Raw genomic sequence first — 21,211 nt, forward strand, 5'->3', positions numbered from 1 at the left:
GAAAAAAATCAGGAAGTTCAACCATTGAGTTCTCTGATATTTTGTTATTCTACTTGGTTGACACTTTAGATTTGTTCTATGCTAACTCACAATGTGGGTACTAGTCCCTTAGTTGTGTTCAGCTCTTTGCAGCCCTATGGACTGTAGCCTGCCAGGCTCCTTTGTCCATGGAATTCTCCAGGCAAGATTACTGGAGAGGGTTGCCATGCCCTTTGCCAGGGGATCTTCCTGATCCAGGGATCAGACCCACAACTCAATGCAGGGTCTCCTGCATTGCAGGCAGATTCTTTACCATCTAAGCTATACAGAAGTCCCAAATCACAATAGGTAACATAAATCATCATCATTTAACCATGTCATTTTTTAAATATCAAAACATTGTTTATAATTTTTTAATAGTTTTCTCTAAAAAACATGACTTTATTAGTGTCAGTCCCAGATATACATATTCAGTTCAGTTCCATGGCTCAGTAGTGTCCAAATCTTTGCGACTCCATAGACTACAGCACGTCAGGCCTCCCTCACCATCACCAACTCCTGGAGTTTACTCAAACTCATGTCCATCACATCAGTGATGCCATCCAACCATCTCATCCTCTATCGCATCCTTTTCCTCCCGCCTTCAATCTTTCCCAGCATCAGGGTGTTTTCAAATGAGTCAGTCCTTCGCATCAGGTGGCCAGAGTACTGGAGTTTCAGCTTTAGCATCAGTCCTTCCAATGAATAGTCAGGACTGATTTCCTTTAGGATGGACTTGTTGAATCTCCTCTTGCAGTCCATGGACTCTCAAGAGTCTTCTTCAACACCACAGTTAAAAAGCATCAATTCTTTGGCTCTCAGCAATTTTTATAGTCCAACTCTCACATCCATACATGACTACTGGGAAAACCATAGCTTTGACTAGACGGAACTTTGTTGGCAAAGTAACGTCTATGCTTTTTAATATTCTGTCCTGGTTGGCCATAACTTTTCTTCCAAGGAGCAAGCATCTTTTAATTTCATGGCTGCAGTCACCATATGCAGAGATTTTGGAGCCCCCAAAAATAAAGTCTGTCACTGTTTCCACTGTTTCCCCATCTATTTGCCTTGAAGTGATGGGACCGGATGCCATGATCTTCGTTTTCTGAATGTTGAGCTTTAAGCCAACTTTTCCCCTCTCCTCTTTCACTTTCATCAAGAGGCTCTTTAGTTCTTCTTCACTTTCTGCCATAAGGGTGATGTCATCTGCATATCAGAGTTTATTGGTATTTCTCCCAGCAATCTTGATTCCATTTTGTGCTTCATCCAGTCCAGCATTTCTCATGATGTACTCTGCATATAAGTTAAATAAGCAGGGTGACAATATACAGCCTTGATTTACTCCTTTCCTGATTTGGAACCAGTCTAAAAGGACAGAAATGGTATGGACCTAACAGAAGCAGAAGATATTAAGAAGAGATGGCAAGAATACACAGAAGAACTGTACAAAAAAGATCTTCACGACCCAGATAATCACGATGGTGTGATCACTGACCTAGAGCCAGATATCCTGGAATGTGAAGTCAAGTGGGCCTTAGGAAGCATCACTACAAACAAAGCTAGTGGAGGTGATGGAATCCAGTTGAGCTATTTCAAATCCTGAAAGATGATGCTGTGAAAGTGCTGCACTCAATATGCCAGCAAATTTGGAAAACTCAGCAGTGGCCACAGGACTGGAAACGGTCAGTTTTCATTCCAATCCCAAAGAAACTACCGCACAATTGCACTCATCTCACACGCTAGTAAAGTAATGCTCAAAATTCTCCAAGCCAGGCTTCAGCAATGTGTGAACCGTGAACTTCCTGATGTTCACACTGGTTTTAGAAAAGGCAGAGGAACCAGAGATCAAATTGCCAACATCCACTGGATCATAGAAAAAGCAAGAGAGTTCCAGAAAAACATCTATTTCTGCTTTATTGACGATGCCAAAGACTTTGACTGTGTGGATCACAATAAACTGTGGAAAATTCTGAAAGAGATGGGAATACCAGAACACCTGATCTGCCTCTTGAGAAATTTGCATGCAGGTCAGGAAGCAACAGTTAGAACTGGACATGGAACAACAGACTGGTTCCAAATAGGAAAAGGAGTTCATCAAAGCTGTATATTGTCACCCTGTTTATTTAACTTATATGCAGAGTACATCATGAGAAACGCTGGACTGGAAGAAACACAAGCTGGAATCAAGATTGCCAGGAGAAATATCAATAACCTCAGATATGCAGATGACACCACCCTTATGGCAGAAAGTGAAGAGGAACTCAAAAGCCTCTTGATGTAAGTGAAAGTGGAGAGTCAAAAAGTTGGCTTAAAGCTCAGCATTCAGAAAACGAAGATCATGGCATCCGGTCCTATCACTTCATGGGAAATAGATGGGGAAACAGTGGAAACAGTGTCACACTTTATTTTTCTGGGCTCCAAAATCACTGCAGATGGTGACTGCAGCCATGAAATTAAAAGACGCTTACTCCTTGGAAGGAAAGTTATGACCAACCTAGATAGCATATTCAAAAGCAGAGACATTACTTTGCTAACAAAGGTTCGTCTAGTCAAGGCTATGGTTTTTCCTGTGGTCATGTATGGATGTGAGAGTTGGACTGTGAAGAAGGCTGAGCACCGAAGAATTGATGCTTTTGAACTGTGGTGTTGGAGAAGACTCTTGAGAGTCCCTTGGACTGCAAGGAGATCCAACCAGTCCATTCTGAAGGAGATCAGCCCTGGGATTTCTTCGGAAGGAATGATGCTAAAGCTGAAACTCCAGTACTTTGGCCACCTCATGCGAAGAGTTGACTCATTGGAAAAGACTCTGATGCTGGGAAGGATTGGGGGCAGGAGGAGAAGGGGATGACAGAGGCTGAGATGGCTGGATGGCATCACTGACTCGATGGACATGAATCTGAGTGAACTCCGGGAGTTGGTGATGGACATGGAGGCCTGGCGTGCTGCGATTCATGGGGTCGCAAAGAGTCGGACACGACTGTGCGCCTGATCTGATCTGATTTGATTGTCCCATATCCAGTTTTAACTGTTGCTTCTTGACTTGCATACAGATTTCTCAGGAGGCAGGTGAGGTCATCTTGTATTCCAAACAGATACATATATTAAAATACTTTTAGTCTAGAGAGTATAATAGCTACTAATATAGTAGTCAGCAAGATTTTAAAAGGGTAGAAGTAATTGAAACTACTGAATGAGAACTTGTTTTTTAAGTTATAAAAATCTAGCTTAAAAATCTTGAAGAGGGATTTCCCTGGCCGTGACTATGTGCTTCCCAGTACAGGGGATGCAGGTTGGATCTCTGATCAGGGGACTGAGATTTCAAATGCCCCAAGGCACAGTCAGAAAAAAAAAAAAACAAAAAACATTTTAAATCTTGAAGAAGAGAAAAGTTATTTGATAGTAGAATTTCAGTATCTCAGAAGGAAAAACATGTTAAGCCAAAGTACATGAGTAGTTCTTTCTTGTCATTCAGATGTAGACAAATTTCCCATAATTATCCTGAAGATGAATTACTGTCTAAACCTTACTCTTCTTCAGTTTGTACCTTGGCAGTCTAAGATGATTTACTGTGCAAAAAAGTGCAAAAAAAGATATTATATCTACAGCATTAAGTAAATCCAACTAAATTAAAAAATATAAAAAGATACCCTTCTTATTTAAAAGTGCAACTACTTTGTCCTTTGTATTTAAATAAAACCAGTGAATATTTAGGTTAAATATGTCTTAATCACCACCCGTCTTATCCAAATTTTAAAGTTAAGGTTTTTTTTTTCATAGTTTAATTGGTATTGATAGCATTGTTTAACCAGCAGACTGGAAGACCAGATTGCATTTAAGCAGAGCTCCAGATCATGGGTATATAACATCTGCCTTGTGTTTCAATGCTGAACATTCTATAATATCATTAATTAAATATGACAAATCAACTATCTAATTTCAGCTGACAGCAATTAAGCACTCACACTATGTTACAAGATTTCTGCTTCATGTACCTATCCTACCAAGCCAATGGTGCCCAATAAATGTCAATAATAATTATTTGTTTTGTTTATGAGATTCAGTTAATTAGCTGGCACTTATTAAACTTGGCAGATGAAAAGCAGTACGTTATAAAGCTTAAGTGAAGGAGCCCAAAGAGAAAACATGGATTAAAGATTAAAGAAGAAGAAGAGAAATACTTCCAGTTTAACATACTTACAAAAGGCAAATAAAATGGGAAGCTGATACATTGTGATCAAGTGATAAAAATTTTTAGTTCCATTAGTTATATTTGCATAAAGTATAAGTAACAGTCTGATGCTTTTTAAAAGCTGGTTAAGACAACAACAAAAAGTAAAAAAAGAAAAAAGCACGAGAGAGATTGTTGTGCTTGAAATTGCTTAAATCTTGCCAACTTAGCTTGGTCAACTAGTTATTATTCATCAATAAAAATGGACATTGCTAAATCAAATATCATTACTAAAATTAGATCTCTTTTAACCTTATAATAATAGCTTCCATTGAGTTTTAATACATCCTAAGCATGTGATTTTTTTTCCAAATAATTTATCATTATGTTTTTATTTGTTTAGATACATTTAGATATTGTTGTCCCAAATTTTGAAATAGAATTTGTCCAATCCAATATTTTATTCTAGACCAAGAATAAAAAATCTAGATTAAAATATTTACCAAGTTGTTAATAATTAACTGGCGGGGGAGTGTGTAATTTCCTTGGTTCTGTCTTGTCACAACAAAAATTTGAAGCAACGGACCGGCATTACAGCCCTCAGACGGGCCAGTGTTACAGCTCTCAGACAGACCATTGTCACAGCTTTCGATTGAACCAGTGTTACAGCTGTGTGTTACAGCTCAGCTTTATTTAGAAAATAAAGGAAAATACATCCTTGACGCGTGAGGGCATGCCGACCCAAAAGACGCGAAGAGGAGAGAGAGAGAGAGAGGGAGAGAGAGAGACCTCTGGCCCTTTTGCTCCTCTTTTTATGTGTTTTTCTCCTCCCGCTGGACCTGCCCTATGTAAACTGGGCTAGCCAGGAGTGCTGTTTGTTCTACCTGAGGTCCTCACTCTGGTCCTTGGACCTTCCTTTGTTCTATCTTCACGGGCTTTTCCCTTCCTTGTCTTTTAGCCACCGCCATCCTGGACTCCTTTTTCCTATTGTAACTACCTAACATAACTAAGAGTTGACTCACTGGAAAAGACTCGGACTCTGGGAGGGATTGGGGGCAGGAGGAGAAGGGGACGACAGAGGATGAGATGGCTGGATAGCATCACCGACTTGATGGACGTGAGTTTGAGTGAACTCCAGGAGTTGGTGATGGACAGGGAGGCCTGGTGAGCTGTGATTCATGGGGTCACAAAGTGTTGGACACGACTGAGTGACTGAACTGAACTGACTGAACATAACTAACTTGAGAAATAATTTTTTAAAAATATTCTTCACATCTACTATATAGCTAAAACTCAATTTTTCAGTAACTATCCAGTAAGGGTACAGAATTTTCATATTCTTTATTTTAGTTCCTGGTGACAACCACTTACATAAGATATTAATATATCCATTGTCACAGCAGAGTGAACTTTTCACCTTATACTGAGTACTCAAGGAGAGGAACTGCTAGGCCAGAGGCGAGAAAGATTGTGAACATGTTCTTTCAAAAACTTCTTCTCCAACCTGCTAACGTATTACTTTTTTTTTTTTTAACTCAAATATTGAGAGAGTACATCATTCCTCATTCCTGGCAATTATACATTGTTTCCTTCCACACCACCTTCCTTTAGTGAAATTAGAAGACTTCATATTAGACACTATAAGATGTAGACTGAGGTAAAAATAAAAAATAATACTTTTTATCCTGTTAGATCATTTCATGATTTCTCTAATCATCCTAAATGTAGAAGTTTCTAGACCCCTACTACAGTTGACAACTATAAATACTGAGTTTATTAGGTGCCAGGCACTTAAAGGATTTCTAATTAATCTTCAAAAACACTTTATAATGTTTCACTTTTATTATCTTCATTTTGCAGGTATTAAAACTGAGTTTCTGAAAGTGGAAACAGTTCTCCTAAGCTCACACTAATAAATTAGTAGGAAAGACAGTCTTTACGTGATATTCTGTTTAACTCTAGAACTTGTGGGCTTTATTCACAATACCAACTTCAGTAAACTGAAGTGTCAGCCTCAGGAATAAACATGAGTTCTTACTGCTTTTGCAAACCGAATCTTCCTGTATGCCCCCACCTCTCCTTCACTCCCACACATACTCAGCTTCCTTCCTCTTTAGGTTTCAGCAACAAAGGAAGCAGTACAGCATACTGAGTTTGTGCACATCTTTGTTTCCTCTTCTACAGCAGGTGCCTCTAAGCTACTTTCAGTGTCCATTGAATATAGTGCAGGATTTTCATTGTTGGAATTTTAACTATTTCCCCAGTTGTAGCAGACTGACAAGCAGGTGTCTATGAAAACAATAGCCTGAATCATTCTAACCATGAAATGTGTAAATATGTAAATTGAATTTAATATTAGAATTCCTCTCTTCTTTCTAAATATTTTTAAGTTTTGGTTAATTTGCTTTCATTAATGTTTTTTTTTAAATTTTATTTTATTTTTAAATATTAAATATTGTATTGGTTTTGCCAAATATCGAAATGAATCCGCCACAGGTATACATGTGTTCCCCATCCTGAACCCTCCTCCCTCCTCCCTCCCCATACCATCACTCTGGGTCGTCCCAGTGCACCACCCCAAGCATCCAGTATCGTGCATCGAACCTGGACTGGCGACTCATTTCATACATGATAGTATACATGTTTCAATGCCATTCTCCCAAATCTTCCCACCCTCTCCCTCTCCCACAGAGTCCATAAGACTGTTATATAGATCAATGTCTCTTTTGCTGCCTCGTGTACAGGGTTATTGTTACCATCTTTCTAAATTCCATATATATGTGTTAGTATACTATATTGGTGTTTTTCTTTCTGGCTTACTTCACTCTGTATAATAGGCTCCAGTTTCATCCATCTCATTAGAACTGATTCAAATGTATTCTTTTTAATGGCTGAGTAATACTCCATTGTGTATATGTACCACAGCTTTCTTATCCATTCATCTGCTGATGGACATCTAGGTTGCTTCCATGTCCTGGCTATTATAAACAGTGCTGCGATGAACATTGGGGTACACGTGCCTCTTTCCCTTCTGGTTTCCTCAGTGTGTATGCCCAGCAGTGGGATTGCTGGATAATCTTGCCTGGAAAATCCCATGGATGAAGGAGCCTGGTGGGCTGCAGTCCGTGGGGTCGCTAAGAGTTGGACACGACTGAGTGCCTTCACTTTCACTTTTCACTTTCATGCATTGGAGAAGGAAATGGCAACCCACTCCAGTATTCTTGCCTGGAGAATCCCAGGGATGGGGGAGCCTGGTGGGCTGCCATCTATGGGGTCCCACAGAGTCAGACACAACTGAAGCAACTTAGCAGCAGCAGCAAGGCAGTTCTATTTCCAGTTTTTTAAGGAACCTCCACACTGTTCTCCATAGTGCCTGTACTAGTTTGCATTCCCACCAACAGTGTAAGAGGGTTCCCTTTTCTCCACATCCTCTCCAGCATTTATTACTTGTAGACTTTTGGATTGCAGACATTCTGACTGGCGTGAAATGGTACCTCATAGTGGTTTTGATTTGCATTTCTCTGATAATGAGTGATGTTGAGCATCTTTTCATGTGTTTGTTAGGCATCTGTATGTCTTCTTTGGAGAAATGTCTGTTTAGTTCTTTGGCCCATTTTTTGATTGGGTCATTTATTTTTCTGGAATTGAGCTGTAGGAGTTGCTTGTATGTTTTTGAGATTAGTTGTTTGTCAGTTGCTTCATTTGCTGTTATTTTCTCCCATTTCACCTTGCTAATAGTTTCCTTTGTTGTGCAGAAGCTTTTAAGTTTAATGAGGTCCGATTTGTTTATTTTTGCTTTTATTTCCAATATTCTGGGAGGTGGGTCATAGAGGATCCTGCTGTGATGTATGTTGGAGAGTGTTTTGCCTATGTTCTCCTCTAGGAGTTTTATAGTTTCTGGTCTTACATTGAGATCTTTAATCCATTTTGAGTTTATTTTTGTGTATGGTGATAGAAAGTGTTCTAGTTTCATTCTTTTACAAGTGGTTGACCAGTTTTCCCAGCACCACTTGTTAAAGAGATTGTCTTTAATCCATTGTATATTCTTGTCTCCTTTGTCAAAGATAAGGTGTCCATATGTGTGTGGATTAATCTCTGGGCTTTCTGTCTTGTTCCATTGACCTATATTTCTGTCTTTGTGCCAGTACCATACTGTCTTGATGACTGTGGCTTTGTAGTAGAGCCTGAAGTCACATAGATTGATTCCTCCAGTTCCATTCTTCTTTCTCAAGATAGCTTTGGCTAATCGAGGTTTTTTGTATTTCCATACAAATTGTGAAATTACTTGTTGTAGCTCTGTGAAGAATACCATTGGTAGCTTGATAGGGATTACATTGAATCTATAAATTGCTTTGGGTAGTATACTCATTTTCACTATATTGATTCTTCCAATCCATGAACATGGTATATTTCTCCATCTATTAGTGTCCTCTTTGAGTTCTTTCACCAGTGTTTTATAGTTTTCTATATATAGGTCTTCAGTTTCTTTAGGTAGATATATTCCTAAGTATTTTATTCTTTCCGTTGCAATGGTGAATGGAATTGTTTCCTTAATTTCTCTTTCTGTTTTCTCATTATTAGTGTATAGGAATGCAAGGGATTTCTGTGTGTTGATTTTATATCCTGCAATGTTACTATAATATTGATTAGTTCTAGTAATTTTCTGGTGGAGTCTTTAGGGTTTTCTATGTAGAGGATCATGTCATCTGCAAATAGTGAGAATTTTACTTCTTCTTTTCCAATTTGGATTCCTTTTATTTCTTTTTCTGCTCCGATTGCTGTGGCCAAAACTTCCAAAACTGTGTTGAATAGTAATGGTGAAAGTGGGCACCCTTGTCTTGTTCCTGACTTTAGAGGAAATGCTTTCAATTTTTCACCATTGAGGATAATGTTTGCTGTGGGTTTGTCATATATAGCTTTTATTATGTTGAGGTATGTTCCTTCTATTCCTGCTTTCTGGAGAGTTTTTATCATAAATGGATGTTGAATTTTGTCAAAGGCTTTCTCTGCATCTATTGAGATAATCATATGGTTTTTATTTTTCAATTTGTTAATGTGGTGTATTACATAGATTGATTTGCGCATATTGAAGAATCCTTGCATCCCTGGGATAAAGCCCACTTGGTCATGGTGTATGATCTTTTTAATGTGTTGTTGGATTCTGATTGCTAGAATTTTGTCAAGGATTTTTGCATCTATGTTCATCAGTGATATTGGCCTGTAGTTTTCTTTTTTTGTGGGATCTTTGTCAGGTTTTGGTATTAGGGTGATGGTGGCCTCATAGAATGAGTTTGGAAGTTTACCTTCCTCTGCAATTTTCTGGAAGAGTTTGAGTAGGATAGGTGTTAGCTCTTCTCTAAATTTTTGGTAGAATTCAGCTGTGAAGCCGTCTGGACCTGGGCTTTTGTTTGCTGGAAGATTTCTGATTACAGTTTCAATTTCCATGCTTGTGATGGGTCTGTTAAGATTTTCTATTTCTTCCTGGTCCAGTTTTGGAAAGTTGTACTTTTCTAAGAATTTGTCCATTTCTTCCAAGTTGTCCATTTTATTGGCATATAATTGTTGATAGTAATCTCTTATGATTCTTTGTATTTCTGTGTTGTCTGTTGTGATCTCTCCATTTTCATTTCTAATTTTATTGATTTGATTTTTCTCCCTTTGTTTCTTGATGAGTCTGGCTAATGGTTTGTCAATTATATTTATCCTTTCAAAGAACCAGCTTTTAGCTTTATTGATTTTTGCTATGGTCTCTTTTGTTTCTTTTGCATTTATTTCTGCCCTAATTTTAAAAATTTCTTTCCTTCTACTAACCCTGAGGTTCTTCATTTCTTCCTTTTCTAGTTGCTTTAGGTTTAGAGTTAGGTTATTTATTTGACTTTTTTCTTGTTTCTTGAGGTATGCTTGTATTGCTATGAACTTTCCCCTTAGGACTGCTTTTACAGTGTCCCACATGTTTTGGATTGTTGTGTTTTCATTTTCATTCATTTCTATGCAAATTTTGATTTCTTTTTTGATTTCTTCTATGATTTGTTGGTTATTCAGCAGCGTGTTGTTCAGCCTCCATATGTTGGAATTTTTAATAGTTTTTCTTCAGTAATTGAGATCTAATCTTACTGCATTGTGGTCAGAAAAGATGCTTGGAATGATTTCAGTTTTTTTGAATTTACCAAGGCTAGATTTATGGCCCAGGATGTGATCTATCCTGGAGAAGGTTCCATGTGCGCTTGAGAAAAAGGTGAAATTCATTGTTTTGGGATGAAATGTCCTATAGATATCAATTAGGTCTAACTGGTCTATTGTATCATTTAAAGTTTGTGTTTCCTTGTTAATTTTCTGTTTAGTTGATCTATCCCTTGGTGTGAGTTGGGTATTAAAGTCTCCCACTATTATTGTGTTATTGTTAATTTCTCCTTTCATACTTGTTAGCATTTGTCTTACATATTGCAGTGCTCCCATGTTGGGTGCATATATATTTATAATTGTTATATCTTCTTCTTGGATTGACCCTTTGATCATTATGTAGTGACTTTCTTTGCCTCTTTTCACAGCCTTTGTTTTAAAGTCTATTTTATCTGATATGAGTATTGCTACTCCTGCTTTCTTTTGGTCCCTATTTGCATGGAAAATCTTTTTCCAGCCCTTCACTTTCAGTCTGTATGTGTCCCCTGTTTGGAGGTGGGTCTCTTGTAGACAACATATGTAGGGGTCTTGTTTTTGTATCCATTCAGCCAGTCTTTGTCTTTTGGTTGGGGCATTCAACCCATTTACGTTTAAGGTAATTATTGATAAGTATGATCCCGTTGCCATTTACTTTATTGTTTTGGGTTCAAATTTATATACCGTTTTTGTGTTTCCTGTCTAGAGAATATCCTTTAGTATTTGTTGGAGGGCTAGTTTGGTGGTGCTGAATTCTCTCAGCTTTTGCTTGTCTGTAAAGTTTTTGATTTCTCCTTCATAGTTGAATGAGATCCTTGCTGGGTACAATAATCTGGGCTGTCGGTTATTTTCTTTCATCACTTTAAGTATGTCTTGCCATTCCCTCCTGGCTTGAAGAGTTTCTATTGAAAGATCAGCTGTTATCCTTATGGGAATTCCCTTGTGTGTTATTTGTTGTTTTTCCCTTGCTGCTTTTAATATTTGTTCTTTGTGTTTGATCTTTGTTAATTTGATTAATATGTGTCTTGGGGTGTTTCGCCTTGGGTTTATCCTGTTTGGGACTCTCTGGGTTTCTTGGACTTGAGTGATTATTTCCTTCCCCATTTTAGGGAAGTTTTTTTTAATTATCTCCTCAAGTATTTTCTCATGGTCTTTCTTTTTGTGTTCTTCTTCTGGGACCCCTATGATTCGAATGTTGTAGCATTTAATATTGTCCTGGAGGTCTTTGAGATTGTCCTCATGTCTTTTAATTCGTTTTTTCTTTTCCTCTCTGATTCATTTATTTCTACCATTCTATCTTCTAATTCACTAATCCTATCTTCTGCCTCTGTTATTCTACTATTTGTTGCCTCGAGAGTGTTTTTAATTTCAATTATTGCATTATTCATTATATATTGACTCTTTTTTATTTCTTCTAGGTCCTTGTTAAACCTTTCTTGCATCTTCTTAGTCCTTGTCTCCAGGCTATTTATCTGTGATTCCATTTTGATTTCAAGATTTTGGATCAATTTCACTATCATTATTCGGAATTCTTTATCAGGTAGATTCCCTATCTCTTCTTCTTTTGTTTGGTTTGGTGGGCATTTATCCTGTTCCTTTATCTGCTGGGTATTCCTCTGTCTCTTCATCTTGTTTAAATTGTTGAATTTGGGGTGTCCTTTCTGTATTCTGACAGTTTGTGGAGTTCTCTTTATTGTGGCGTTTCCTCGCTGTGTGTGGGTTTGTACAGGTGGCTTGTCAAGGTTTCTTGGTTAGGGAAGCTTGTGTCCGTGTTCTGGTGGGTGGAGCTGTATTTCTTCTCTCTGGAGTGCAATGAAGTGTCCAGTAATGAGTTATGAGATGTCTATGGTTTTGGGGTGACTTTGGGCAGCCTGTATCTTGGAGCTCAGGGCTGTGTTCCTTTGTTGCTGGAGAATTTGCTTGGTATGTCTTGCCCTGGAACTTGTTGAGCCTTGTGTGGTGCTTGGTTTCAGTGTAGGTATGGAGGCGTTTGATGAGCTCCTGTCAATTACTGTTCCCTGGAGTCAGGAGTTCCCTGGAGTCAGGGTTTGGACTTAAGCCTCCTGCTTCCAGTTATCGGTCTTATTTTTACAGTAGTTTCAAAACTTCTCCTTCTATACAGCACCATTGATAAAACATCTACGTTAAAGATGGAAAGTTTCTCCGCCATGAGGGTCACCCAGAGAGGTTCACAGCGTTACATGGAGAAGAGAAGAGGGAGGAGGGAGTTAGAGCTGACCCAGATGAGATGAGGTGGAATCAATAGAGGAGAGAGTGGGCTAGCCAGTAATCACTTCCTTATGTGCACTCCACAACTGGACCGCTCAGAGATGTTCACGGAGTTATACAGAGAAGAGAAGAAGGAGGAAGGAGGCAGAGGTGGCCAGGAGGATAAAAGGGGGGAATGAAAAGGAGGGAGACAGATCCAGCCAGTAATCAGTTCCCTCAGTGTTCTCCACCGTCTGGAACACACAGAAATTCACAGAGTTGGGTAGAGTAGAGAGGGGTTAGGGAGGAGACACAGGCGACCTGGTGGAGAAAAAGGAGAGTCCAAAGGGAGAGAGAGCAGTCAAGCCAGTAATCTTGCTCCCTAGTGAAAAATGGGTACTGAAGATTGGGTTCTTAAAGGTACAAAATTGGTAACAAATACATAAAAGCTAAAATTAAAAATCTAGCGTAGAGTTTGGAATTTCAAAAATACAATGTTAAAGAAAAGAAGAAGGAAAAGAGAGAGAGGAAAATAAAACAAACAAAAACAGAGTCGCAAAAATTATAAAGAAAATATAGGTACAAAATTGATAACAAATACCAAAAAGCATAAATTAAAAATCTAGAGTTGAGTTTGGAATTTCAGGTATACAATGTTATATGAAAGAAGAAGAGAAAGAGAGAAAAAAAAGTCACAAAAATTAAAAAAAAAAAAATATATATAGGTACAAAATTGATAACAAATATCAAAGAGCATAAATTACAAATCTAGAGTAGAGTTTGAAATTTCAAAAATACAATGTTAAAGAAAAGAAGAAGAAGAAAAAAAAAAACAACGTCAAAAAAATTATAAAATATATATATGAAGTTTGGTTTAAAAAAAAAATAGGGTCTTTTTTTTTTTGCCAAGTAATAGTAGGTTATAAAAGTGAAAATTAAATGAATAATAGAGGACTTAAATTTTTTTTTTAAATTTAAAAAAGAAAGAAAGAAAGATCGTAAAAATAGTAAAAATATATCCAGGACTTTCTCTGGTTTTGTTGTCGGTATTGTGGGTTCAGTTCATTTTCGGCTAGTTCCTTGGTCTGACTTATATTTCTCAAGATCTGTAGGCCCCTTCCTATGTAGACGGTACTAACCACAGGGTTTTAATCTATTGCCTGTAGCTTCCAAGGCGGTTTCCTCTGTTATAGCTGCTTCTGTTTGCTGGTCTCTTCAGTGTCTGGTTTCCACCCTAACACAAAGGGGACGGTGGAGAACACTTTTTTTTTTTTTTTAGGCTCACTTCAGTTCAGTCACACTGTGGGGAGGGAGGGACGCTGCAAACAAATAACACTGGCGTGTGCTCACAGTGCCTCAGCCACACTGTGTCTGCCCCCACTCACGGAGTGTGTAGCCTCCCTGCCCACACTACTCAGGCTCTAGGTTGCTCCGCTGGGAACCATCCGTGGCTGGCCCTGGGCTGCTTGCACCTCCCAGGTCCAAGCCCCTCAGGTTCAGACACTCAGGTAGTCCTCAGAGGTGCAGACTTGGTTGGGCCTGCGTTTTGTGTCCTTCCCAGGTCCAAGCAGCTCAGGTGATGAGGTGTTTGGCGAGCACGGTTGCTACGACTTAATGCCTCCCTGCCGCTCGGTTATCTAGGTGTACAACTGGCGCACCTTCTCAGGCGGATGTTGACCATCCAGACCCCCAAGAAGTCTTAGTCAGCAAAGAAGCCTGCTTATAGTTCTATAGATAATGTCTCTCTGGGGCTGCGATTGCCCCCTTCTGGCTCTGGTTGCCTGTCACCGGAGGGGGACGGTCTGCAGCCGGCTATCTCTGTTCAGTCCTTTGTTCCGTGCGTGGGCCTGGCGGTGTCTTAGGTTAGGGCTGGCTTTTTGCGTGGTAGATATCCCACAGTCTGGTTTGCTAGCCCAAATTATTTCGCTCAGATAGCGCTCGGAGTATTCAGGCCAGATTCTTACTCTAAGTGATGCAGCCTGCACTGCGCCTCCCTGCCCAGCCCCCGCTTGCTAATGGCATGTGCAGGCGTCTGTGCTGCCTCTCCGCTGGGGGAGTTACCGTAGGGCTCGTAATCTGCGGGTTTTAATTGTTTATTTATTTTTCCTCCCGGTTATGTTGCCCTCTGTGCTTCCAAGGCTCCACACAGATTCGGCAGTGAGAAGGTTTCCTGGTGTTTGGAAACTTCGCTCTTTTTAAAACTCCCTTCCCCAGACGGAACTCCATCCCTCCCTCTTTTGTCTCTTTTTTTGTCTTTTATTTTTTTTTCCTACCTCCTTTCGAAGACTTGGGTTGCTTTTCTGGGTGCTTGATGTCCTCTGCCAGCATTCAGAAGTTGTTTTGTGGAATTTACTCGGCGTTTAAATGTTCTTTTGATGAATTTGTGGGGGAGAAAGTGTTCTCCCCGTCCTACTCCTCCGCCATCTTAGCTCCTCCCCTCATTAATGGTTTTAATGAAAATATTCTTATTATTTTTAAAGATTTTGTTAAACCTGCTTTAGTTATTAGTTTTCAATAACCACTTAGCAAAATAAGTGGTTGCATCAGTCTAGAACTGATCAGGGAAATAGAGTCACTCAAAATATTCCTGGAACAAAGGAATTTAATGAAAATATTGGGACTTACATTAATGTTGGGAAAGGTAAGGGGAAAAGGTCAGGGAAGTCAAATCTTAATTTAATACAATTAAAGAAGCAGACAATGAAGCACCTTAGCCTAAAGCTGCAAAGTAGGTAGTTCTCAAAGAGTTCATTGGAAACTTGTTAGATCTCAAAAATATCAGAAAACTCCCAATGACTATTTCCAAGAGCACACAGAAGCTTCTGTCAGTGTCTGCACATTCATCTGGCTGCAGCCACCTTCAGAGAATCATGAACTCCCCTCTTCTTCTGCCTCCCAAACCTTGCGGGAATTCCTTTTGTTACCAACTCTAAAATCAGACTCCTTAGAGAAGGGGATTCTGGGAAATGTTGTTCCCTATTTCTTTACATTTCAGGGATTGGGAGCTCATAGCGATACAAGATTGACAACAATCCAGGGCATTTCATTCTTGTGAACTCTGCATTGATACACATGACATTGGCTTTGGGATCAGCTGACAGGCAGAGACTAAAAAAAGAGTGAGGAGACTGTTGGCAAACAAACTTTTAGTGGAGGCTAGAAAGGAGGTGAGGAAACTGTTTTAGAGACTAGAAAGAGGGCAACAAGCAAAAAAAAAAATTGTAGATGTGTAGTCTCCAGGAAAGATAAAATGTGATTCATGAACTTGTCCATCTGCCCAAGAGGATTTCCAGGCAGAATGTTTAAAGTGGCAATTGACAGTTTCTTATCTGTGTATAATATAGTGTATAAATGAAGAGAGAAATTAAAGTTTGCAAGCAAAATTTAGAAGAAATATGTAAGAGCCAAGGCTTGCAGATAAGAAAACAAAGCTATTTCCTACCACTGATGTCTCTGGGTAGCAAATGATTCTTAAAGTAAAAATGGCCTAAGGGTAAAGCAGAGTAAGGATCTGACTATAAAGTCCTTTAATAAGGCTCTGAAAGATTTAAGAGAGATTTCCATAGTAGCACTAGACAGAAAGACCTTAAGAATCTTAAGTGTCATCCCACAGCCCTCACACTCTGTGCAAGGTACAGAGAAGAATGTCTTGAAAAATTATTTATGTGGCATGTTGGGGCTTGTAGTGATTTCCAGGCAGAATCATAGGGAAACACGAAGTTTAATAGTAACTTGGATCAAAGGAAAAAGAGATAGAAATGAAAAGATTTTCTACAGGCAGAAAGCAAGCCAAGAAATCTATTTAACTGTAAATCCAGACTGTTTCTCATAGAAAACAAAGGACTTTTCCAAGAATAGAGTTAAGGGCTCAGAGAGGAGATTTAAAATCCACAGAGTACAGTGGATTAGGGAATTGAATTAGACAGCCCAAGTGGGCCTAATGAAGGTGCATTTCTAACCCTCAGTGTAGAGTACTCTGACTTCTCCAGGTGAATTTCAGATCAGTGGCCACTGTGAGCCACCAGTTTCCTCGTCTTTTTGAAAAGGAATGTCTATTGCCGTCATCCTGTCCCTAACTTACCATTATATTGGGGATTGAGAAACAGATAACTTTGTCTTTTTAGTTCACAGGTCTCTGAATCAAGAGGCACTGTGGCTTCAAGGAGCCTCATCTGCTTCTTGACCTCATGCAAAACATGAGACTGGGCCATGATTGTGAGTTTTGGGAGACCAGGAAAGAAGGTGAATGTATTCTGAATATGAGAGAAACAGGAGTGATTGGATCCAGCAGACAAACAAAGAAAAGGTAATGTACTGACTAAGAGTCAGACTAGGCCAGACATCTGGAAATTTGCAGGTACATCACCCAAGTTGAATATGGGCAGATTTGAGTTGAAGCAAGATGTGGTGGGGAAGGAGTGAGTATTCATGCCAAGAAGGAAGATGAGCTGACAGATCTGAGCGGAGTATATCAGAAGCCAAAATTCAAGAGACTTAGAGATCAAATCCAGCAGGCAGTGATAAAGAAATATAGAAGAGAAAATTTATACACATAAATGTGAGTAATGTTTCACTGACTTTAGAAGTGCTATAAAGCTTTTGTGAAAATCAGATCCACAGGGCTCTCTGTAAGCAAGTCTTTACTGGTCTGAAGGAGTTAGAGCAGTTCTTACTATTTCCATATCCTAGCCTTGGAATCACTTCTTACATTTGAAACTGTGCAGTCTCAGGCTTTGAAAGTATCTGCAATCTCTCCTTTTCTTTCATCCTTGCACATTACCTGAGCCTGAATTAAACCTACTCTTTAAATTAGTTAAGACCCTGATCTGTTTCTGTGCAGAATTGCCCTCTGTGGTCTTGTCTTTTCTGAAACTAGCTTGATCTAGCGTTGTCACTAACATCATCCCTTGGCCTTTGACCAGAGTTTGCATCCCAATTCCTGGTCCAAATCCTAAGTCAATTTATTTTTTCTCTGAGATATATAATCCATCATTGTGGAGCACTGTTGAAGGATAACCAAAACCTAGGACAATTTTATGCCAATGACCTTATGAAGGTCCTAATTTCACCTACCATACATTCTTAAGAGTGTTCTATAATCTTTTTTTTACACTCTCAACTCTTTTTTTTTAATTTTTTGCCTTTAAAAATTTTTTTTAATTTTGAAAATATGATGACACATTTACAGGAGACTTGGGAGATTATAGAACAAAGTTACATATAGTACATTTCACTGTACATTATTTTTTAAGTAGATAAATTAAGATTTTTACTTGGAGTTTCAATATCAAACTCTCACAAATTAATAGAAGAAATATACAGAGAAGTAGAAGGATATAGTAGATCTGAAAAGCACTATGAACCAATTAGACTATAAACTAGGAAACAATGGAACATATCCAGGTACATAAGACAAGGTGTAAAAATGTGATGGTCTAAAGTTATTGAAATTATACAGAGTCTGTGTTCTTACAACTGTGGATTTATGTTAGAAATCAATATCAAAAGATATTTGAAGATAACCCACATATTTTCAAGTCGAATGTGACATTTACTGAGAGATCTTTGACTTAGAAATTGAAAGCCTCAAGAAAGTTAGACGAGTGCTCTGTAATCTTGATTATGCCTCCTCCCTAGAGCAGGTGCTCCACTCTCATCAAGCCCTATCACCCTACCTGTGCACCTCACTCTGCCAAAGCAGATCTTCTCCTGTCACTTAGCTTCTTAAACATTTTGAAATATTCTGATTGCATATAAAATAAAATCCAGTGTCCTTATCATATCTTCCCAGCCCTTTTATTGTCTTCCTCAGTTAACTATCATCTCTAACGTCCAGCCTTGGTTCTAACATACCCTTGCAGTATCCACATTCAACTAATTGACATGTCTGAATACATCCTGGATTTATTTTGCTCATACTTTTCCCGCAGCCTGGGGAGATTTCCACTGTTTCACCATGGTATGACTAGTTCCTCCTCACCAGTATTTTTAGGACACTTTATACATACCTCTATAATGCTCTCATCACAGTAATCCAAGTCTATGCCCCAACCACTAATGCATAAGAAGCTGAAGTTGAAGAGTTCTATGAAGACCTAAAAGACCTTCTAGAACTAACACCAAAAAAAAAAAAAAAAAAAAAGATGTCCTTTTTATTATAGGGGATTGGAATGCAAAAGTCAGAAGTCAGGAGATACCTGGAGTAACAGGCAAGTTTGGCCTTGGAGTACAAAATGATGCAAGGTAAAGGCTAGCAGAGTTTTGCCAAGAGAACACACTGGTCATAGAAAGCACCCTCTTCCAACAACACAAGAGATGGCTCTACACATGGACATCACCAGATGGTCAGTACTGAAATCAGATTGATTATATTGTTTGCAGCCAAAGATGGAGAAGCTCTATACAGTCAGCAAAAACAAGACTGGGAGCTGACTGTGGCTCAGATCATGAACTGCTCATTAAAAAATTCAGACTGAAATTGAGGAAAGTAGGGAAAACCACTAGACCATTCAGGTATGACCTAAATCAAATCCCTTATGATTATACAGTGGAAGTGACAAGTAGATTCAAGGGATTAGATCTAATAGACAAAGGGCCTGAAGAACTATGGGCAAAGGTTTGTTTGTATAGGAGGCATTGACCAAAACCATCCTCAAGAAAAGAAATTCAAAGAGGCCAAATGGTTGTCCGAGGAGGCCTTGCAGATAGCTGAGAAAAGAAGAGAAGTACGTGAAAGGCAAGGGAGAAAAGGAAACATATACCCATCTAAATGCAGAGTTCCAGATAATAACAAGGAGAGATAAGAAAGCCTTCCTCAGTGGTCAGTGCAAAGAAATAGAGGAAAGCAATAGAATGGGAAAAACTGGAGACCTCTTCAAGAAAAGTAGAGATACCAAGGGAGCATTTCATGCAAAGATGGGAACAATAAAGGACAGAAACGGTATGGACTTAACAGAAGCAGAAGATATTAGGAAGAGGTGGCAAGAATACACAGAGGAACTATACAAAAAAGATCTTCATGACCCAGATAACCCCGATGGTGTGATCCCTCACCTAGAGCCAGACATCCTGGAATGCAGAGTTAAGTACGCCTTAGTGTTTGTGCATCACTACAAACAAAGTTAGTGGAGGTGATGGAATTCCAGCTGATCTATTTCAAATCCTAAAAGATGATGCTATGAAAGTGCTGTACTCAATATGCCAGAAAAATTGGAAAATTCAGCAGTGGCCACAGGACTGGGAGCCACTTAGCATAGTCTCTACAGAAGTAAATACTCAGAAAAGATAAATATTACTGTTATTATTATTCTAATTGGAGCAGCTAAGTTGTAGGTTCTTTTGAGGTTTTGATAGAATTAAATTTTGCTTTCTTGCCTCTCTACAATCTTATTATTAAAATTATTTGTTTATAGTCCCACCATTTGTTTACAATATAAATTAAGCAATGCCGTAATGAGCTTATAGTTTAACCTGAATGAGAACAGTACAGTTGGACATCAGGATCAAGCAGACACCTGAATATAAATCAACATTAGATTTAAAAAACTATGTGTAAGCAGAGAAGCAGCCATGAAATTAAAAGATGCTTGCTTCTTGGAAGGAAAGTTATGACCAACCTAGACAGCATATTAAAAGGCAGAGATATTACTTTGCCAGCAAAAGTCCATCTAGTCAAGGCTATGGTTTTTCAAGTAGTCATGTATGGATGTAAGCGTTGGATTGTAATGAAAGCTGAGCACAGAAGAATTGATGCTTTTGAACTGTGGTGTTGGAGAAGACTCTTGAGATTCCCTTGGACTGCAAGGAAATCCAACCAGTCCATCCTAAAGGAGATCAGTCCTGGGTGTTCATTGGAAGGACTGATGTTGAAGCTGAAACTCCAATACTTTGGCCACCTGATGTGAAGAGCTGACTCATTTGAAAAGACCCTGATGCTGGGAAGGATTGGGGGCAGGAGGGAAAGGGGACGACAGAGGATGAGATGGCTGGATGACATCACCGACTCGATGGATATGGGTTTGGGTGGACTCCGGGAGTTGGTGATGTACAGGGAAGCCTGGCATGCTGCGGTTCATGGGGTCGCAAAGAGTTGGACACGACTGAGCGACTGAACTGAACTGAACTGGAAAAGAAAAGTGAAATATATCATATGGCTGAATCAATACATCAGCAGATATTCATTCAGAGTAAAGCCTGGGGAAGGTTTTCTTGGTTATTATGAAAAAGGCTACACATAAATGGTGAGACTACAGGCTCTACTTATAATCCTATTTCCCAATGAACACATTCAAAATACAGAATATACTTTGAGAATAAATGTATGATATAGTCTCTGTGCAGTAACCCAGAGGTGGTCCCTAGTACCACAACGATTCACAGCGGGAACTTAAAATGTTAAGGGAGGAATAAGAAATAATCTGATCAGATGTTGTATCTTAATTAATGAAGGTAGATGGTTTGCTGAAATTCTAATTGTAAGTGGCAAAGAAAATAAGACAAAAAGAAACCCAATTGTGATTGGCTGCATTTGTTTCCCTCTTTTCTTTATTTTCTACAAAAACAATTATCATAAGATTAATTAACTTTCTAAATTTAATGAAAAAATGCTTATATAATCAGTAAAATTTATATGACATATTTTAGTTTTTTCCTTAGCATTAA

At 38.8% G+C, this 21,211-nt stretch overlaps 1 protein-coding gene across 3 annotated transcripts in view; it reads left to right on the plus strand.

Moving 5' to 3' along the window:
• The window catches only part of HTR1F (5-hydroxytryptamine receptor 1F), a 151,940-nt gene that overhangs the window by 115,912 nt on the left and 14,817 nt on the right, over positions 1–21,211 (plus strand). For 2 of the 3 annotated variants that reach the window (XM_070786676.1, XM_070786679.1), the window contains exon 2: positions 16,675–16,856. The exons of the other annotated variant lie outside the window; for it this stretch is intronic. The gene's annotated coding sequence lies outside the window, so the exon portion shown is untranslated. The remainder of the gene's footprint in view (positions 1–16,674; positions 16,857–21,211) is intronic. 3 annotated transcript variants of the gene reach the window in all.

Source organism: Bos indicus, chromosome 1 (genome assembly GCF_029378745.1).
Source record: "Bos indicus isolate NIAB-ARS_2022 breed Sahiwal x Tharparkar chromosome 1, NIAB-ARS_B.indTharparkar_mat_pri_1.0, whole genome shotgun sequence".
In the NCBI taxonomy this organism is placed as follows: Eukaryota; Metazoa; Chordata; class Mammalia; order Artiodactyla; family Bovidae; genus Bos; species Bos indicus.